The sequence below is a fragment of the Mustela nigripes genome, chromosome 2 (assembly GCF_022355385.1).
Source record: "Mustela nigripes isolate SB6536 chromosome 2, MUSNIG.SB6536, whole genome shotgun sequence".
NCBI classification, from domain to species: domain Eukaryota; kingdom Metazoa; phylum Chordata; class Mammalia; order Carnivora; family Mustelidae; genus Mustela; species Mustela nigripes.
Genome location: NC_081558.1, coordinates 186479081 through 186499203, shown reverse-complemented (window position 1 = coordinate 186499203; position 20123 = coordinate 186479081). Strand labels below are relative to the sequence as shown.

Here is a 20123-nt window from a genome sequence, read left to right as displayed (position 1 = left end):
ACATGGGCCCTGTGCTCAGCAGGGAGCCTGCTCCCCCATCTCTCTCTCCCTCCCCTCTGCTACTTGTGATTTCTGTCTGTCAAATAAATAAATAAAATCTTAAAAAAAAAAAAAAAGATTCAGCTCTTGTCTTCTCTCTTCTGTGAAGCTTTCTTTGGTCCAACACACTAGTTAGCGGGCTGTTTTTGTGCTCTTACCTGTGCCTATTTACACTGGAATGCCCAACTATTCTTATTTCTTTGTCTGTCAATTCTAAAAGCTAAGCAGCTGGAGATTAGTGGTTGTGTTATTTTACTTTATTCATGAAAGCATCTACAAACATTTGTTCAGATCTGCTCCAGTCCATACACCATGCAAGTCACTAGCTATGTAATGATGAAATACATGGGCCTTGTCAGTGAGGATACAACAGTAAAGCAAGGTTACGGTCACTGCACTCTGTGACCCGAGCTTAGATGGAGTTAAGATAGGTGGTCCCAGCAACTCGGAGGAAAGCCACACACTTCAGTCTTCTTAGAGGAGAATCACGCTGCAGAAAGTGGCTTTGGGCTGACACCTGTGTGGGATGAGTGCCCTATAGACCCAATGGTGTCGCATAGTATGCCTTCAGGAATGCTTTCATAATCACTACGTTGGCACTAATCCAAGATTGTAACAAATCTGGTGTGTCCTGGTGTGGACTGTAGAAGTACTAGAAGCAAATAGGGTAGAGTCAGAGGGATGAAGGAGGAGGTTTTAATCAGAATCACGACAAAGTCACTGTCCAGCCCTCTAAGCTGAGAAGGCACAATTAATAGAGTCAGTGTAGGGGTTTAGAAAATGAATAGAGCATTTATCTAAGCATTCTAGAGGTGAGTTAGAGTCTTCATGACCCATTGCAGTATTTATTCTTATTTTAAAAGGCCTGTGCTTATAAATGAAATATATATATATATATATTTTTTTTTTTTTTTTACACTGTATAAGCCATGATACTTAACACAAACTAAGTACTTCATTTCAACTTTTTGGTTCATAGGAATGGCAGTTGATCCTTTCCTTGTCTCTGGAATATGATGAAACAAGTATGCTAGGAAAGAATAATCTAATAATACAGTAATTATGAGTGAATACTGCTTTAATCAGTCACACATTGGAATAAATTATCAATTCCTAATGTCTATCTACACATAGATTTATGATAGCTGTGGAGTACTATTTAAAATTTATTCCATATGATATGTTCAGGTTTTCTCAATGATTTCTTTATTCTGTTTATAATGTATCAATTTAAAAATATCAGTTATTATTAGAGATGGATGTTTATTCATTTAATATAGGTTTGCAGTCTGAATTCCCTCCCTTCCTCTTTCTTTCTTTCTTTCTTTTCCCTCTTCCTTTCCTTCCCTCCTTCTCTCCCTCCTTTCCTCCCTCCCTTCCTTCCTTCTTTCTGTCCTTCCTTCCTTCCAGAGATCAATAGATAGAACCCCATACTGAATGAAGCAAAAAACATGCCCATTCTTGTTTAAATGTGTCAGGGTTAACATGGTTTCCTCCTTTTCTGAGCAAATCAGTTTGGTAATACATAAAATTAGCCCTTAAGAAATCTTTAAACAAATATAATTGTATCTATTAAAATTCATCCCCTGAGAATAAGGCTTTGTCTACTTGACCATTGCTGATTTCAGTAATGCCATTTCCCAAAGCAATTGTGATAGCAAGTACACTGGTGAATTATATTGAATAGTCTAGATTTAATGAATTAGTTTAGGTCATGCTACTTCAGGCCATAGAATAGACTTAAGGGAAATATTTCATAGATATAATTTATAAAAGATAATCTTTATGAAAAAGCTCTATGTAATCAGTAACTTTTTGGAGTACATATTGAAGGGGGATAAAAACCTAAAATTTGTTACAAAATATAATTTATTTAAAATTATTTTTGGAATAGTTTCAAATATCAATTACATTTAACAAAAGCTACAATTAATATCTCTGATCAAATAAAAAAAGATTAAATAGTTTTGAAATATGTAAATACTATGTTAATTTCTACTCTTTTTTTCATCATACATGTAAGTTTATTCCTTCCCAAAGTGTCAACAACAACCTATTTTTATAGCAGGAAGCTTCTTTTTTTAAATTTTTTTTTAAAAGATTTTATTTATTCATTTGATAGACAGAGATCACAAATAGGTAGAGAGGCAGGCAGAAAGAGAGGAAGGGAAGCAGGCTTCCTGCTGAGCAAAGAAGCCCAATGCGGGGCTCGATCTCAGGACCCTGAGATCATGACCTGAGCCAAAGGCCGAGGCTTTAACCCACTGAGCCACCCAGGCACTCCATAGCAAGAAACTTCTTGACAGAGATTTAGTACATGGTAAACTGAACATTAAAATTAGACATATAGATATATAATTAAATATCATGTATATATTTAACAGATAAATTGCAATTAAACAAAAGAGAGATGGAACCAGAAACTGTAACATAAAAAAGATGATATTTACCAATCAGTCATAATGTGTGACTTTATTTGAGCCTTTGATAAAATAAATAATCTTTAAAGCATTATAAAATTTGTGAGACACTTAAAATTTTGAAGATGTAATTAAAGATAATTGTTAAATTCTTTAGATGTGATAATGATATTGTTAGTATATAATAAAAATAGATCCCTTATATTTTAGAGCTACACAATGAAATACTTAAAGAATGTTAGTTTGGGATTTGTTTAAAAATAGTATAAGGAGGAGGGGATGGAATAAAAAAATGGATGAAATTATATTGACCAGGGGTTAATAATTTTTAACATGAGATGATAAGTTTATAGAAGTTTATTGTTCTAGTCTGAATATATTTGAGATTTTCCTAACAAAGCAAAAAGTAAAGGTGTGTGTTGCCACAACACAGATTACTGACTTTCTATGAAATAGCTAACCAGCAGTATAAATTTCTTGGTAGTCTCACGTCTTTCATTAACTGAGAGAATAAATAAGCAATGCTTATCTTGATCTGTTCTCTCACCAAAATAAAAAAGAAAAGCAAGCAGAGACTCAAGACAATAGCTCTCATTATTTGTGTCTTTTACGTGCCAGGAACTATATTGAATGTGGAAATCAAATTTTCTGATTTAATTCTCCAGTTATTCTACAGTATTCATTTTACACATAGGAAAACTGAGGCTCAGGTATTGGGAAAGCCAACATTAACATCCAAGTATGTTCAGTGCCATTGTGATCCAAACACTAAGTGCTTTCATCCAAAGCAACTAAGATGGTACCTTAACATTCAAGGATCATGTAATCGAAGTACATAAATGCCAACTAAATCAATATCTGCAAAATCAATTGAATAAAGGAAAGATATTAATTTGTATTTTGTATAGGAAATGGAAACACCAGGAATTTCAAGTATACAGAGAATTAATACGGTGTTTTGAAGATTATTAGAAGGGCTGTGGACATAGGAGGCGTCAAAAGACGACTACTGCACTACTGATTTCAAAGGTACAAGAGCAAAGTTGGTGTTGTGGACTGAAAAAATGCTCTTTAAATAATGTCCATATCCTAATCCCGGGAACCTGCTAAAAAGTTATTATAAAAGCAAAATGGATTTTGTATATTTGATTACATTGAGGATTATTTCATATTATCTGAGTTGGTCCAATATGATCACACCAGTCCTTAAAAGAAGGAAGGAAGATCAGAGTCAAAGAAAGTGATAGGATGGTGTCAGGAAATGTGGCCACACACTGGAACTAAGAACCAAGGAGTGTTGGCTAGAAGGGACAAGGAAACAGATCCTCTCCCTAGAGCTCCCAGAGAGAATGTAGCCCTGTTGACCTGTTTTGGACTTCTTGTCTACAAAGCTGTGAGATAATAAATTTCATATTATTTAAAGACACCAGTTGTATGGTGAATTGTCACAGCAGCAATAAGAAATTAATACAGCTGGAATCCAGATGCTGCTGCTTGCCATTGCCATGGTCACTTGTAGCCAAGAGCTAGTGACTGTATTTTGGAATCCTGAAACTGGCCGCAAGCAAGAACGTATCTGTGGTCCTGGATGGCAGTAGCAATCATGGCAAGCAGATGATCTCTCCCTGACACCTTCCAAATAATTCACAAATAGTACTCTAGCTATAAAGGTCAGTAGGAATATAGTTGTAAATTTTATAATTATTTTGGTACATCAAGATACAAAAAAGGAGGTAAGAATGGATATTGAGGACCAATCAATTCTATTCAGCACACACAATTACCTATTTACCTGGATATTCCTTAAACTTAACACAGTTAACTTTCTTTGGTAAAACAGATGTCCTTTTGTATTTCTGAAATTTCAAAAATGCTTATTAAATATATTAATACTTAAACAATTTTTGCCATATTTTGTTAAGACTACATTTAAAATATATAGATTTTGCTTTCACTTGAAAAAAATTCCTTTTTTTGAGTAGACGTTTACATAAATTGAATTATTATCTCATTGTTTTATGCAATAGCCAAATTGAACCCGGCTCTCTAATTGTGATTTGTATTGCTCTTTACTATGTACTCACATTCAAATTTTATGACCTACTCTATTTTATAACCTACTGTGTAATAGTTCAGCCCTTAATTAATGTGTTTTCATAGCAAGATTCAACAAAGGACTTAATATGGACTTTAAAATTTAGACAGATATTAACATTTTAGTGGTATATTAATGTCTGCATGTAAATAGTCATTTAATGAACACAGTAGTAAATTCAGGATAATATAAATTATAAGAGTTTTTATTGGAAATTATAAAAATTACAATGTTTTCATCTTTCTTCAGTTATGACGCATTTTATAATGAGTACCATGTTGTCTCAGAATTAAAGAACACAAATAATTTATGAGTTTTGTCCTAAAATATTGAAGCCATAACAAAGAAAGAAATTGGAAATAAGCATCAGGCAGACATTTTTAAACATTATAAAACATGATCCTCCAGTGCAACAACTGTTTGACATATTGTTACATATAAGAATGGTATTAGTAACATTGTTTTAAATTAATTTTTCTAGTATTACAAACTTTTTTATGCAAATATTTGACTTTTTTTCATTTTTGAGCAATGATTTGAATATTTCTGTTTTTTTTTTTCTTTTTGGTTACATGGTAAGTAAGAGAAAATTATGTCTACTACATTTCTATATTTGAATTTATCTTAGCTAAAATACCTCTATAAGGCAGTAAGAATCATTCACATAATTCTTAGCAGTTAAGCTGACAGATGAATCACATAAAGGACTCAAATATGTAAAAATTTTCTGGTAAGGCTGAAGCTATTTCTCATATAGATTACTAAAATTACTCTTAAGATAACTTTTTGTTCTCCTTGTCGTAATTGTGGTAGGTGTATTTTTCTACTTAAATCACTCATATTTCTTTTTAATAAGTTTGATTTAAATATAAGATAGTTGAAGACTATCAATTAGTAATTAAAATATGAAATAGTATTTAATTTTTCTTGTAATACTAAACATTCAGCAGGAAAAATATATGCTATAAGACTTACATAACATGGAACATACAAACTTACTGAAATGAAGATTTATTTGTATTTTCCAAGTTATCAGGATAGCCCAGTGTGGTTCCTAGGCGCTGGAGACAGTGGACTCATAAGGAACACTTGCAGGCTCATTCCTGCACACAGCGCAGTGATTTGGAAGCATGGCACCAAGGCATCGGGGTCACTGTCACAACTTTCTGAATGGTTTCCTTTGCTATCATCCATTTTAAGTTCTATCATGATGTTGGTGTGATTGACTACAATCTACAGCTGATAACATCAGTCTCTAACTTCAATTATCATTAAATTGAGGCTGACTTTCTAAATTTGAGGCGCATACAAAGACAAACTAGCCTGTGTCGAATTCTCTCTCTTGTACATGTTTCTTCATGCCCTCTGGTGTTTTTACCCATGATGCTCTCTGCGCCTGGAAAAAGTATCTCCATCCTGCTTGGCTCCTGTGCATCCTTCAACACTTGACTCATGTGTCATCTTGTCTGGGAACTTATCCAGCCCTCATCAAGACAGAAAGAGTTGCCCTTGTTCTGTGTGCACAGTATCACCCAGTGGGGTTGGAGGTGTGAAAATAGTGTGTCAAAAGAAATCTTACTTTGAGGAAATATTCATAAGGTTCAAGGCTGGCTTCATATTTCTGGGCATCTCAGAATAGCCCTAAAGGAATAATTTTTCCTTTGTGTGGAAAATGCTTCTCCCCACCATGTCAGTGACTGTGCTTTGATCAATATTTATTATAGCAAACATGAGCCAATCTCTATGGTTATTCTTGTTTTGGCAGGTAAAAGAGGTGGGATTGAATCTGGAATTAGCCAAGCCAGGAAGTCCTTTCTCCATGAATGTGGAATGGAGATTATCTATCTATCGGTAGATAGATAGATAATCTCCATTAATAATGGATTATTATTAATATATATATATATATATATAGAGAGAGAGAGAGAGAGAGAGAGAGAGAGATATGGGTTTTTTTTTTCCCCTTTATTTGTTTATTTATCTGGCCTGCATCTCTAATCTCTAAACTCAGGACAGTTTGGCTACTATGTTTTTTGTTTTTTTTGTTTTTTGTTTTTTTTTGTTTTTTTATTTGGGGAGGGGGCAAGTTTATATTTACAAAATTTGTTATTTTAACATTCTTACTTATCTTATCTGGTTTTCTTTATTTTTACTATGGACTTGAATTACTACCTGGTATGATTTCCTCATTATAATATAGTTTTGACTCCAGACAATCATGTTATAATATTATTATCAAATATATTACTTTTCTACATGTGTTAGGTCTAATGCTACAATTACATACACATTGTTTTACATTATAGATTATAAAATAAGTTCAGAAAAGGAAATAGAAGTGTCCATATGTACTGTCTTTTATAATTAAACAATTATCTTTGTTGGTGCTGCTTGGTATTTTTGTATGTGGATTTTGTATGTGGATTTTTCAGTGATTTGCTTTTAACCTGAGGAACTTCAATTATTATTTCTTTCAAGCCAGATCCTCTAATAACAAATTCTCTCAACTTTTAAATTTTTTTTTAAGATTTTATTTATTTATTTGGCAGAGAGAGAGAGAGAGATCACAAGTAGGCAGAGAGGCAGGCAGAGAGAGAGGGGAAGAGCTCAAACCTATAACCTTGTGTTCGAGTTATTTGCTCTGCTGACTGAGCCAGCCCCATTTTAGCTTTTATTTGCCTGGGAATTTTGTGGTTTTTGACTTCATTTTTATAGGAAAATTTTGACAAATATAGGATTCTTGGTAGACAGTGTTTTTTCCAGCACTTTATCGTCTCACTGCCTTCTTTCCTGTGTTGCTTTTTATGAGAATTTGGTTATTTCTAATTGGGATTGTTTCACATGATGTATCATTTTGTCTTGCTGCTTTCAAAAACTTTTTTGTCTTTGGATTTCAACATTTTTAATTTGATCTGAGTATGAGTGTCTTGTGTTTACCATATTGGAGATGGTTGTATTTCTTGGTTGTATAGATTAATATTTTTCATCAAATTTGAGAAGTTTCTTACCATTAATCCATTATATTTTTTTTATTCATTTCTCCCTTTACCTGATATTCATATAGCATGTATGATTATATGCTTAATGGTATCTCTCATTATGTTTAGAACCTGTTCATTTTTCCTCATAATTTTTTTTTCTTCTGTATTTTGGATTGACTAATCTCTAGCAATCTAAAAGTTTCCCATTTTTTTCTTTGTCATTCAAATCTATTGTTGAGCCTCTCCAGTAAAGTTTTTATTTCAATTTCAACTCTAGAATTACCATTAAGTTCTTTTTAATAATTTCTATCTTTTCATTGATATATTGGAGGTTCCAGCCATCCAAATTCTTGGGTTTGATTAATTTGCTAGAGCTGCTAATAGTACCCATTTCACTTGCTAGAATACTGGTTTATTAAAAAAGGGAATAGGAACAGGCTGATGGAAAAGATGCACAGGGCAAGGTACAGGGAGGGAGAGTGGAGGTTCATTGCCTGCTCTAGGTGTGCATCTCCCCATATCTCCAAGTGTTCACCAACCCCTATCCTTTTGGGTTTTTATGAAGGCTTCATTACATAGGCATTATTGATGAAATCATTGGCCATTGCTGACTAAACTTAACTTCTGTTAGGGTACGGAGTCGACCACCCCTCAATTAGACAGAGAACATTCTCGATGATGCAAGTCACACAGCGAGGTTTATTTCCAGCTAGCTGGGGTCCAAGTATCTGCCTGGCGCAGCGGGTTTCAACAAAGACCCCGAGCACTCAAAGTCAAGGGTTTATATAGCATTTTTTTAAAACACCCAACTCACAGTAATTTTCCATCACTTCAGAGACCATACATATTTTTGACTTGTGCCCCCCTGGTGGTTTAGTAAGATAAGCTCTTTTCAGCATCTGGTCCCCATGGCGCAACCGCAACCGCCTAGCCACCCTGGTGGTTTAAGCTGATTAGCTGTTGCTGGGGTGTTGCAGGGTGAGGTACTTTCTTGGGACTAAAGCAGGGTGGGGGTCCCTGGTAGTAAAGTAGGGGAAAGGTCAGCCCTTGGGCCTGAGATGGCTGCCCAAGCTAAGATGGCTGTACTTATACTAACCCACTCTTAATAACTTCCAACCGCTGAGGCTGAAGTGGGGTGGAAGAGGTGGGACTGAAATTTCCACCCCTGCAGTCACATGGTTGACTCCACTGGTAATCAGCCTTCCTTCTCAGGTATAGTCCAAAAGTCACCTCCTTAACATAATAAACAACACCTTTGTCACTCTCCTCACTTAGGAATTTCCAAAGATTTTAGGGGCTCTGTGCCTGGGAAAGGAGATGAAGTCCAAATATGTATCTCTTACCATAAATCACAATATTCAATTCACTGCAAACTTGAGCTACAAGGAGAGAGACCCATCTTGGCAGTACTTACTCAATACGGAACTTCTAGCAAGCTGAGCTAGGAAGTAGGAAGAAGTGGACTGTACCTTAAATGTCACAGATGCTTGTGTTTACTGAAATTTAGCAGATTCTCTTGAACAAGTGTTTCTTGATTTGCTGTATGCCTTATGACAACTTCCACAGATTCTAGTAATTTTCCTCAATTATGAGTGTTTCACAGGGGAATGGGTACCATGGGGCTGCTCATGTACACATCTGGCCACTGATTTTAAACATGAGAGAAGTAGTAGAGATCTATCTAGATATACAAAGGTGCTCGCTTCGGCAGCACATATACTAGATATACAAAGGAGGCAGACACATAGAAAGAAGAAGAAATAAGAAACAGGAGAAACATCTCCCTGACATCCCTATGACTTTCCAATCTGGTTTTCATTTGTAAACTTGCTACTGTATTCTGAGACACCAGTATAACCTTAAAATACATAAGTTTTTTGCTACTTGTGGGCAACTAAAGGCACTCCAACCAAATAAATAATTTATGAGTTAAACCACAGAAGCTTTGAAAGCCAAGTAGTAAGAGGTGTGATTCAAGAATGGCACTGCCCACAGACTTATTTATGAAATTCTTTTTATAACAATCTAAACTTTCTAGAGTTCCAACAGAATTCTTTTCAGAATGGTTATTCACGAGGTGTATGACTTTGGAAATATTCTTCCCTCAATTTTCCCATCTGCAAGAAAGATATAATAATATCTTGGAAGTATCTAGAAAGAGAGCTGAAATGAGTGAAATGAGTTAAAGCCTATAAAGTGTTTTTTTTTTTTTTTATTTCTTTTTTTAAGGAGGGCACATGTGATGAGCACTGGGTATTACATGCAACTAAGGAATTTTTGAACACTACATAACTGAACATAATAATGATAAAAAATAAAATGTTTTTTTCAAAAAATTTATTTATTTATTTGACACAGAGAGAGAGATCACAAGTAGGCAGAGAGGCAGAGACAGAGGGGGGAAGCAGGCTCCACGCTGAGCAGAGAGCCTGATGCGGGCTTGATCTGAGACCCTAAGATCATGACCTGAGCTAAAGGCAGAGCCTTAACCCACTGAGCCACCCAGGTGCTCCCAAAATAAAGTGTTTTTAACAATGTCCAGCATAGTAAGCAATCAAGTGGAGTCTAAAAGTCCTTAAGCAAAACTTTGGAGACAGTTTTCTTAGGACTTGGAACAGTTATGATATAAACCATAGTGCAACTGTATTAAATACACAGATATTTATTCATGTTAAGTTTTACTTTATAGTGATTAAATCATGTAATAATTTAATTCTACTTAACTAGAGTCAATGCAAGGATCTAATCTTCTATATTCTTACTAAATACTGAATCCCATGTAAAATTCACATGTCAGTTGCATATATCTAAAATATTTCTAGTATTTCACTTCTAATTACAATAAAATTAAATAACTTGTCTCAGTGACTGTTTAACTGCCTTGAACCATCTTTCATCACATCATTTCAGCATTTACTAAGTCATAACTATTCCAAAGATAGAGCTGTGTAGTCAAACATAATCTATTCTGGTTTTGCAAAAAAACTAAAATCAGACTGGTGAGAGACCAAGTGACACTTGGAGAAACAGGAGAACTCAAATTTATTTTGCACAGCAGACCCAGATGAGCTCCTCCTCAAAATTCTGGTCCCCGGGCAATAGGTTATAGGTCTTTTATAGGGGAGTGTAGGGGGTCAGTTTCCAAGGACTATGCTGACTGCTCATAAGTGGATTTAAACTTGGAGGTGGGTAGGCTGCTTTAGGTAGAAATAGTAGTGCAAGGGGCCTGTGGCAGGAAGCCTGTTTACAAAAGCAGAAAAGATTGGTTATGTCTTGCTCCCAGTAGGGCTTCTGGTTATCTCTAGCTTATTGTTAGTAGTCTTCCATCTACTGGGGCCTGCCAGCCTGGGCCTACTCTGAGTAATTTTCTTCTTCATTTCTAAGGTGGTACAGTAGTTCAGTTGACAAGAAAAGAAAAAATATCCTCATTCTAAAAGATGTCAATGAACAGTTATATTCTGGACAAATTACTGTTAATCTAAATATAGACAATTTCAAAATCTGACAAGTTATGCTGTCACATCAACAAAGAACATGGTGGACTTAATTACTTTTTTTATAAGTAAGAATGTGCCACGTGAATAAAACATTTAAAAATTCAAGTAATCTGGGAAACCTGGGTGGCACAATCAGTTAAGCATTTGATTCTCGATTTTGGCCCAGGTCATGATCTCAGGGTCATGAGATGGAATCCCTCATTGGGCTCCACACTTGGCAGGGCGTCTTCTTGGGAGTCTCTCTCTCCTTCTCTCTCTGTCCCTCCATTCCACCTCTCTGACTCTAAAATAAATAAATAAATCTCTTTTAAGGGGCTAAGAAAATTAATCTTTGTTATTTGTAATACTCTTACGATGTAAAATATACAGAATTTTTATGGGAAGCTCTAAAATTTTTATCGATATTCTAGGTTTAGAGTGATTTTTTTAAAATTCTATTAATTAATAAGGTGTGGAAGTGGGAGAAGGCTGCTTATAAATAGTGGAAAAATGCAAGTCGTTTCTTTCAATTACTTTTCATCTTCAACTTATGTTTGCCATTGTGATGATTTTCTCTAATCTTGAATAAAAAAAAATGAAAATTTAAAAATATAGTCCTAGAGCTTTGTATTCTATTTTTAACATGAAAAATCATAACGAACTATTCAATGCCAACTTAGTGTTAATTTTAAAGGAGTTAAAATGTACTAAAATATATTTAAAATAAATGATGATTTTTGCTTATTTTACCTAGGAACTATAAATATGGAAATGTATTTAGAGTACAGATCAGACAAAGCACAACATATACTTCATAATTTCAGAGATATCAAGTTCTCCAGATGAGTACCAAATCTTAACACTTCCATAATACACATAAGTCATATTCCTTAATATTTACTGTATTTTATATTCATCTATTTTCCCCCTCGGAGAATGGAAGAAACATACTATAAATCAAACAAATAACTTCTGCATGATAGATTATGAAAAACATTTGATCTTTTGATCTTGAAACTGCATAGCCAAAATGCTTTTATTTCCTGGCATGAGTCCCAGACTCCAAGTGTCATTCAATGGAAACATTTTCATGATATAGTGTTTGATATTTTACATTTTGTAATTCTATTCTTTCCTGTTGTGCTCCTTTACAATTTTTCTTACAAATAGCTGCAAAATACATTACCAATGGGGGAAAATTATAAAACTAATTAAAACATGATTTCTTAGCTATAAAAATAGCTAAGACATTGTAAAGAGAGAGAGAGAAAGAGAACTGAAATTAAACATGTAACAAAATTGCTCACCTTTACTGCCAGCTAGACACAAAGGTTTATGCTCAGTCCCTGAACACATCAGCCCACCATATCTGCGAACGTCATGAATACTTGATAAACCCATAGCAACAATAACAGAATAAAAACTGCGTTAATGTTTGCACAAGCAGAACTGTCTGAGGATTTTAACTATCCCAGGGCTAAAACCAGAAAATACAACATGAATCTCCTTTTTCCAATGATCTCTGAAACTTCCACTAGGTTTGCACACTCAAAATAATGGAAAATTAAAGATATTTCAATTTGCATCAGTTCATTTCTTGCTATTTTAAATATTATTTGTTAATACTGCAATGTAAGAGCTATAGATTATTAAATGTATAGTCGTGCCAGGAACAATATTTAGTAAGTATATGTCTTCTGGGCATTAGGCAAATCTACTTTGTACATTAGAAAACTAAAACATATAGAATATTCTGTAAGCATAATGTGAGCAAGCCTGCTGGTTCTTTAAAGCATAATATTCGACATATTGTATTTGAAATATGTATATGGGGGTATTTTGCTCATATAATACTATCTACTTTATTGAGAAATGACCTGAACTTTGCCTTCATTAAGTTACAAAATATTCAAACAAAAACATTTGGGAAAGTTTCATTGAGGAAAATAAATGTACAAGTCTAAATGTTTATTATTTTCAGAGTAATGCACACTTGTTAATTTAGTTTAGTTAAAATTTGTATTTTTTATAACGCAGTTTTGTAGAATTAAAATTTGAAAGATATGAAATCTAGTCTCAACTTTCTATCTGACTGAGTGATTTGTCTCTCTGGGTCTGTTTCCTGATTCAGTGACTGAAAAACTGTATGCCTTCTACTTATACTAACAAATTATGTTTGGTGTCAGGAATACCATTGTCATGTAGTCACATCTTGGTTTTCGATTTCAAGCTAGTTGTGAGACTACTTTCTCTATAAAATTATCTGTTGGTGATGTGTCTTTGGTCATATTGCAAAGTAATTTTGCACTGTCAAATCTTTTCAAGAATTAGAGCAATGTTTGAAGCAGAAAAACTTTATGATAAGGTAAGTAAGTTAAAATTCTTATGACACAGCCTAGAAAGCTAAGAGCTACAGAATAAGAAAAACCCTTAGTTTGGTGGACCGTGATTTCAGACTTCTGTGGGAGAGGTGAAAAATGTTGCTTGCTAGAGAAATTGTACTCCACAAGGCAGGAGCCAATCAATATCTCTTAGAAGAAATTTTTGAGTGCATTTGCCAATCACAGACAACTGGGAAATCAGAAGCAGGTCACAGAGCAGGAAAGGAATATTATGGACACTAAAATTAAGAGAAGACTGAGGGGATTCTAAGAAATAATTTGTAGATTACACATAGTCATGGTGAAAGAGGTGAATTAGTCAGTCAGTCAGGAAATTCTGGGAGCTGAATTAATAGTCATTGAGACCTTGAGAGCATACCAAATATTAAACCTCTGACTATTTTTTTAAATTCTGTTTTCTGTTTCTTAAAATAAGTACAATCTGCAGCAGTGAAAGCCCTGGCAAGAAACACACTTAGCACACTTGGCTATAACTTTGTTAAGTTAATAAAATCAAATTTCTGTATCTATCTCTATATCTATTTTCTATTATCTATTTTCTATCTATCTATCCTCATCTGTTTATCTTCTTTTCTATCTTTCTATTTAATTAGTCCTACATACAACTCAAAAGGCATCCACAGACTAGTAGTAACAAGAAGCCACCTGCAAGACTGAAGGGGCAAGGAGAGAAAACTCTGTCACCAGAACTGGTTAAGAGCTAGATCATGGAGTTACGGTAGGTTGACAGGAGCTATGGTACAATTTAGAGAAATGAGACGACCACTGCAAGAGAAACAAAAACAAAAACAAAAATAAAACAAAACAAAAAAACAAAAGAGAGAGAGAGAGAGGGAGGAAGTGGGAAAGGGCTGATGGAAGGAGGGAAGGGAGATGAGATATTCTGAACTCTGTCCTCATACCCTTAGATCTTTTGTCTGAGCCTCCTTTTGGCGAAATCCAATTGGATGCCAGAGGACAAGAAAGCTTGGGTGCTGTGACTTGTAGGAACCCATCTGCGGGCATGAAATGGAGCAGAGGTGGTGGAGAATAAGTGCGTGTGTAGGGAGAGGGGAGAAGGATGGACTGGAGGTCAGAGATGAGAATAAGGTTTTCAGTTCAAGTAGAATAACCTTTTGGGACCATTAAGTAGTCGAGACATTGAATTTCTTGTCTTGATTAATATATAAGATGGGGAGTTTTATACTGACTTCCACTATACTCTATTAATTTAGTAAGATTACAAAAAGAATGGGATTAACCATACATTTTACCTTAGGTATAAAACGTGAAATTTAATTCTTCGGAAATTAACTATATATAAAAATCACAATTTAAATATTTGATATTACATATATATACATGCATACAAACATATATAATATAAATATACCAATAATTTTATATATACCAATAATTTTATATAATTTTATATATACACACACACACACGTGTGTGTGTGTGTATATATAAAATTATATGTGTATGTGTATATATATATGAGTTTTGTTTAAACTACTTTCTTCAACATACTCTATTCCCTGTGGAAATCTCATAGGAAAACCAGAGTTCATTGTAATTGACTCCTAAGGTCAAATGTCTTTGGATCTTGTACAAGGTCAAGCATGTTATCTAATGTAAGCATTAACACAGGACCAAAAGAGACTCTAATAGTAGATGAAATCATTTCAAAGGGTCCAAAAGGTAGGGACAAGGACTAGTGATTCATTCACTAAAGATTGATGATGTTTGTAAAGCAAAAGAGATTTATTGACTTATTTATTGATTTGATTTATTGGTTTAGAAGGATTTTGTACCCAAGAAGCATGCATGAGTGTGCCACAAATACAATCAGAGAAAATGCAGCGTCTGCAGTTTGGTGAAGAGGGAAGCTCAGCAGGCAGCTGTGGGTGCAGAGGATTTAACGAAGAAAAATGATTTTTGTGTCAGAGATATATTACAGACCACAGCACTATTCTAAGTCAATAATGATGACCAACCAAGACGGGATGAGAATTAGCATAGCAAATGATGCCTGTGGAGTGAATACAGTAGGAGAGAAGGAAAAGACACCGTGTAATTGCAGCTGTTTTATTTTTCTGCCAACTATGGAGTATTACAGAATAAAAAAAAAAAAAAATGGATGACTGGAGAGGAAGTCACACAAAATAAGTAAAACCAATAATGGATTGCAGTTTGAATAGACATCCAGAGAACAGGAATTTGCAGTATAAATGAATAAAACAAAGTAATTTATAAATAATATAAAATGTGGAGGCCCCACCTGCTGACATAGGTAGACCTAATTCCAAGAGTTCATAGTAGAAAAAAGAGGAACTAATTCTGGATAACTGATTCTGGACAACAAATTTGTTGGAAAGATAATGGACAGCTTGTAAGATCTTAGAGGTCACACATCCAGAAATAGTTTTCAAATCATCATGCAGATCTGGTCAACAAAAGGCACAAATTCTTCCACCTCTGGGAACGAGATGATGCCCCAAGGAAACGGCTGATACCAAGTCATAGAAACTGCCTCTAGTAATGCAACCACTGCTAAGATTGGCCTCTGGATTTAGCTACAGTCATTCCAGACACCTGTCACCAGATGACACTTTATTATGTTCCTTCTTTATGTCTCTAGTTTCTGTTTTAGACGCAATGTATGATTAGCAAAAATTTATGTGTCAGTACTTTAGCCATCAAGGACTGGGGAAGAAAGGATTCAGTGTATTTGGCTTCTACATGAGACTTGGTCTATTTTATTAGTTGGGGAATTCTTCAAACACTTAGATTTAGATGTTGAGTGGACAAAATGAATGACAAAGGATTCTGTGGCAAATAAGCAAATAGAACTAAAGCATCCTAGGATATGTCTACTAATGCAAAAGGACATAGACTGAGAACAAGATGTATGTTGGGGAATCACACATTTAGGTTTGACTGTTAATGACTCTACAAGCTCCTCTATGGAATTAATGATCAAAGGTGGTGGTGTAATATGGAGAAAAGGATAAAGGTCAGAATTTGGGAAGAGGGGCACCAGGTGGCTTAGTCGGTCAAGCATCCAACTGTTGCATTCAGCTCGGGCCATGTTCTCAGGGTTGTGAGATCGAGCCCCACGTTGGACTCTGAGCTCTCAGTGTGGAGTCTGTTTAGGATCCTCTTTCTTTCTCTTCCTTCCCCTTTGCTCCTCTCCTTTTTGTCTCTCTCCCTCTCAAATAAATAAATCAAATCTTAAAAAAAAAAAAGAATTTGGGAAGTCATTTGCATTTAGAATGTGAGCAGAGGAAATAGAGCCAAAAATTAGTGACTCCAGAGATAGGAAAGCAAACATAAATATGAGGTAACATAGAAGCCAAGGGCACAAAGAACCCAGAATAAACTGAACAGTAGAAATAAAAAATGACAAATATGGTGGAGAATGAGACTGTGGAAATGCTTCTAGATTTACCAACATGACAGTTCTTAGTTACCCATCTTGCAAGTCCAGTCCTCAAAGTAATAAGAGAGATAGTTAAGTCCCTAGGTATTCAGAAATGTGTCACCAAAAGACCAAAAATGGAGATAAACATTATATACACATTTGAAAATCTTACTGAGAGTGGTACAATGGTCGCTCAAGGAGGTAACAAGAACCAAGGTGTTACAGGACAGGTAGAAGTGTGCTTGCTTTCAGAAAAGAAGTAGCTACTAGAGAGCAAGAATTAAAAAGAAATTATGAAAACATGAGTTTCTGTAGCTTTTATACTGAATGAGATATGATTTGGCCAGAATAACCAAATCAGGTAATAAGAACCTTAATTAATAAATGTCTTAAAAGGCAGTGGTCAGTTAGGTCACTCATCTAAACCATCAACATGAGTTTAATCTGCTTTAAAAATCCAGATTGTAATGGTAATTCTATTCAGTGATACACATTTGATGCTAAGAAGAACCATCAAATGATGGTGATCTTCATAGCACTGGACTTTTTATTTATAAAACATTATACACCTTTATTCTTAATCCCTCTTCCAAGCTCCTATTCCATTTATATAAGCATCGCAAATTTACGAGGTCAAATTCATCAAATTCTCTCTCAAATTTGCTATCCCTGCAGAATTAGGACTTCTTTATTATGTATACTTTAGGGCTTAAGGGAAGCCTAGTTGCAGGACCTCTGACATCTGATCCAAATTCCTATCCTATCTATTGAATGCTAACCTCACTCCCCTAGAAATTGGGATTCTGTATTTGTGTTATTGTATTCATTAAATTTTCCATGGATGACAAACCATTAAATGCCTCAAAGAGGATGATGACAATTAGAGAAATTCTCTCAAATTTTCTCTAATTTCTCAAAGAAATGAGAAGCTCAAAGCAGTATTTTAAAACTATATATGGTCTTCATTGTCCTTTTATTCAACTTTTCTATGAGCCAAGTGATGAAGTTGGTACTCTGTCTTTAAAGAATTTGCAGTTATAAAATTTCAATTTTCCAACTGATGATTGTCACATCTGAAAGAATTTTTGTTGCTGGTCAGCATTTTATCGTATTCAATTTATTCTGATTCTAGTAAAATTCCCTAGCGTTCTCCTAGTGACAATCCTCTTCATCATTTGTTTATCCCTTCAAAATATCACACACACACACACACACACACACACACACACACACACGTGCGTGCGCCATGTACAAATACCATGCCATGAACCTTTTTTGCTGAGCACCATACTTTCATTGGCCTTCTGACTAAAGAAGTGAATATAATACTCCATATACATTCATTCTAGTAGAATGATATATAACTGTAGACTCTTGGCAGTATTCTCAAGGGCTTTATAGGCTGAACCAGCTAAAGTGTAACATTTCAGCCCTGACATAAGTTGTGTAAAGCTAGAGCTATCTAAAATAAGCAAAGTCTAGTGATGAAGCCCGAGTTTAATTAAAATGTTGCTTAAGTTCTGTTATAAGAATTTCATAAAACAAATAAGATTCACATATTCTATTTCTCAAAGCTCTTGGGATTAGACACTGAATTGTTCTCTTAGAGCCCAACTACATTAGATAAAACATTAAAAATGGTAACTTGTGAGAACCTATAATGTGCCATTTCATTCTCACCTGTATGATAAATTTCAGAGGCAAAGATTCAAAAGTGTATTTTCTTAATAATAAATATCAGAGCAATGTCATTGTTACTAATATTTCAGAGCTGAGATTGTCAGTCATTGATTAATAGTCATGTATAATTTATCAAACAAAATGATGGCTGACACAGATGCATAAGAATGTTATGCATAAGGTGTTATGAATTAGATCAAGTCTGTCAGATTTTTATGTTGAGAAGCCAACATTCCTCTAACAGAGAAAAACAGGATCTCGAGAGGGATTAACTTACTAGTTATAAGTAAAGAAACTCAGTCAGTAGGAAGACGATGTCGTGAATATACTTTTCATTTTTTTCTTAAAGCCAGTTTCCCTGGGATTAAGAAAAAAGAAAAAAAGAAAAGAAACACAGACTTTTGAGTAAGTATATTTATTTATTTATTTCTCTGTAAGAGAAACATGGTTTTGTACATTTAAATTTATGAGCATAAGCTGATGGCCAAATGAGCAAGTAGAATTGAAAGAAATGTAAAGGGGTTATTTCTATTTGTCTTCTGTTCTTTGTTATTAAGAATGAAATTACTTTGAACATTAGTGTAAAAGACTTTTTTATCCATATTCAGACATTCATCATGGTGTTTTAGAATATCAATATAAAAAGGGAAAAATGTAAGGGTCTTATTCCACTCAACCCTACTACCAGGATTATCCACCAAAATCACTTTATCCTATTCTTATGTTTATGTCCTTTGTAGTTGTTTTATAATGTTCAACAATGGACATTTAACTTTTTATCTAGCTAGAACATTGAAATCATTGACTCCCCTTTATAAAGTGCTGAAAGGTTTAGCTTCGCCCATTATTCCCATGGGCTCATCACATCCTTTCTCAAAATTTTCTAATTATATTTTCCTTTAAGCTATTCTAGTACTTACTTTTATGACTTTAAATATAATTAAACCTCCATTTCTTGTTCCAGTGACTTTAAGCAGAGCTTCTAATAAAAGATGAATAAAGTAGGATGTAGAATTTCTTCCATCTCTTTCCCATCAATCAGTTTGTTGTTGTTGTTGTTGTTGTGGCTGTTGTTGTTGTTGTGGAGGGCAGAGACAGTGTCCCCCCAGAGATGTATTCATTTCCTAATCTTGGAAACCTGCGAACATTACCATATACGTAAAACGAGTGCACATTCCCATATACATCAAAACATGTGACGAAGATAAAGCCCAGAGGAGGCTTAAATTGGGTTATCTGGGTGTGTCTAAATGCAGTCATATGTCTCTGTGAAAGAGAAGCAGAGAGAAATTGGATAGAAACACAAAGACGGCTACCTGAGGATGGGAGCAGAGTTTAGAGTGACATGTAGCCATAACAAGGAATGTCAATGATTACCAGAAACTAGGGGAGTCAAGGGAGAATTCTCCCTTAAAGCCTCTGGAGGGAGTGTGGCCTCGTCAACACCTTGATTTCAGACTTTTGGCCCCCTTAGGACTGGGACAGGACTCCTGTCTGCTGTTTAAAGCCACAGGAATAGGTCTGTTGTTTTAATCCTATTGTTTTAGCCACAGGAAACTGTGTGGTTGCTTGTAACAAATTACAAGTGATTTGTTATTTGTGACAATTCCTTACAAGCAACCAG

General features: G+C 34.7%; 1 long non-coding RNA gene across 1 annotated transcript in view; it reads left to right on the top strand.

Annotated features, from left to right (window-relative positions):
- Positions 1-20123, top strand: part of LOC132010262 (uncharacterized) — a 61269-nt gene that overhangs the window by 8091 nt on the left and 33055 nt on the right. The window contains exons 2-3 of the long non-coding RNA XR_009402207.1: positions 3368-3488; positions 18849-18904. This is a non-coding gene — a long non-coding RNA (uncharacterized LOC132010262). The remainder of the gene's footprint in view (positions 1-3367; positions 3489-18848; positions 18905-20123) is intronic.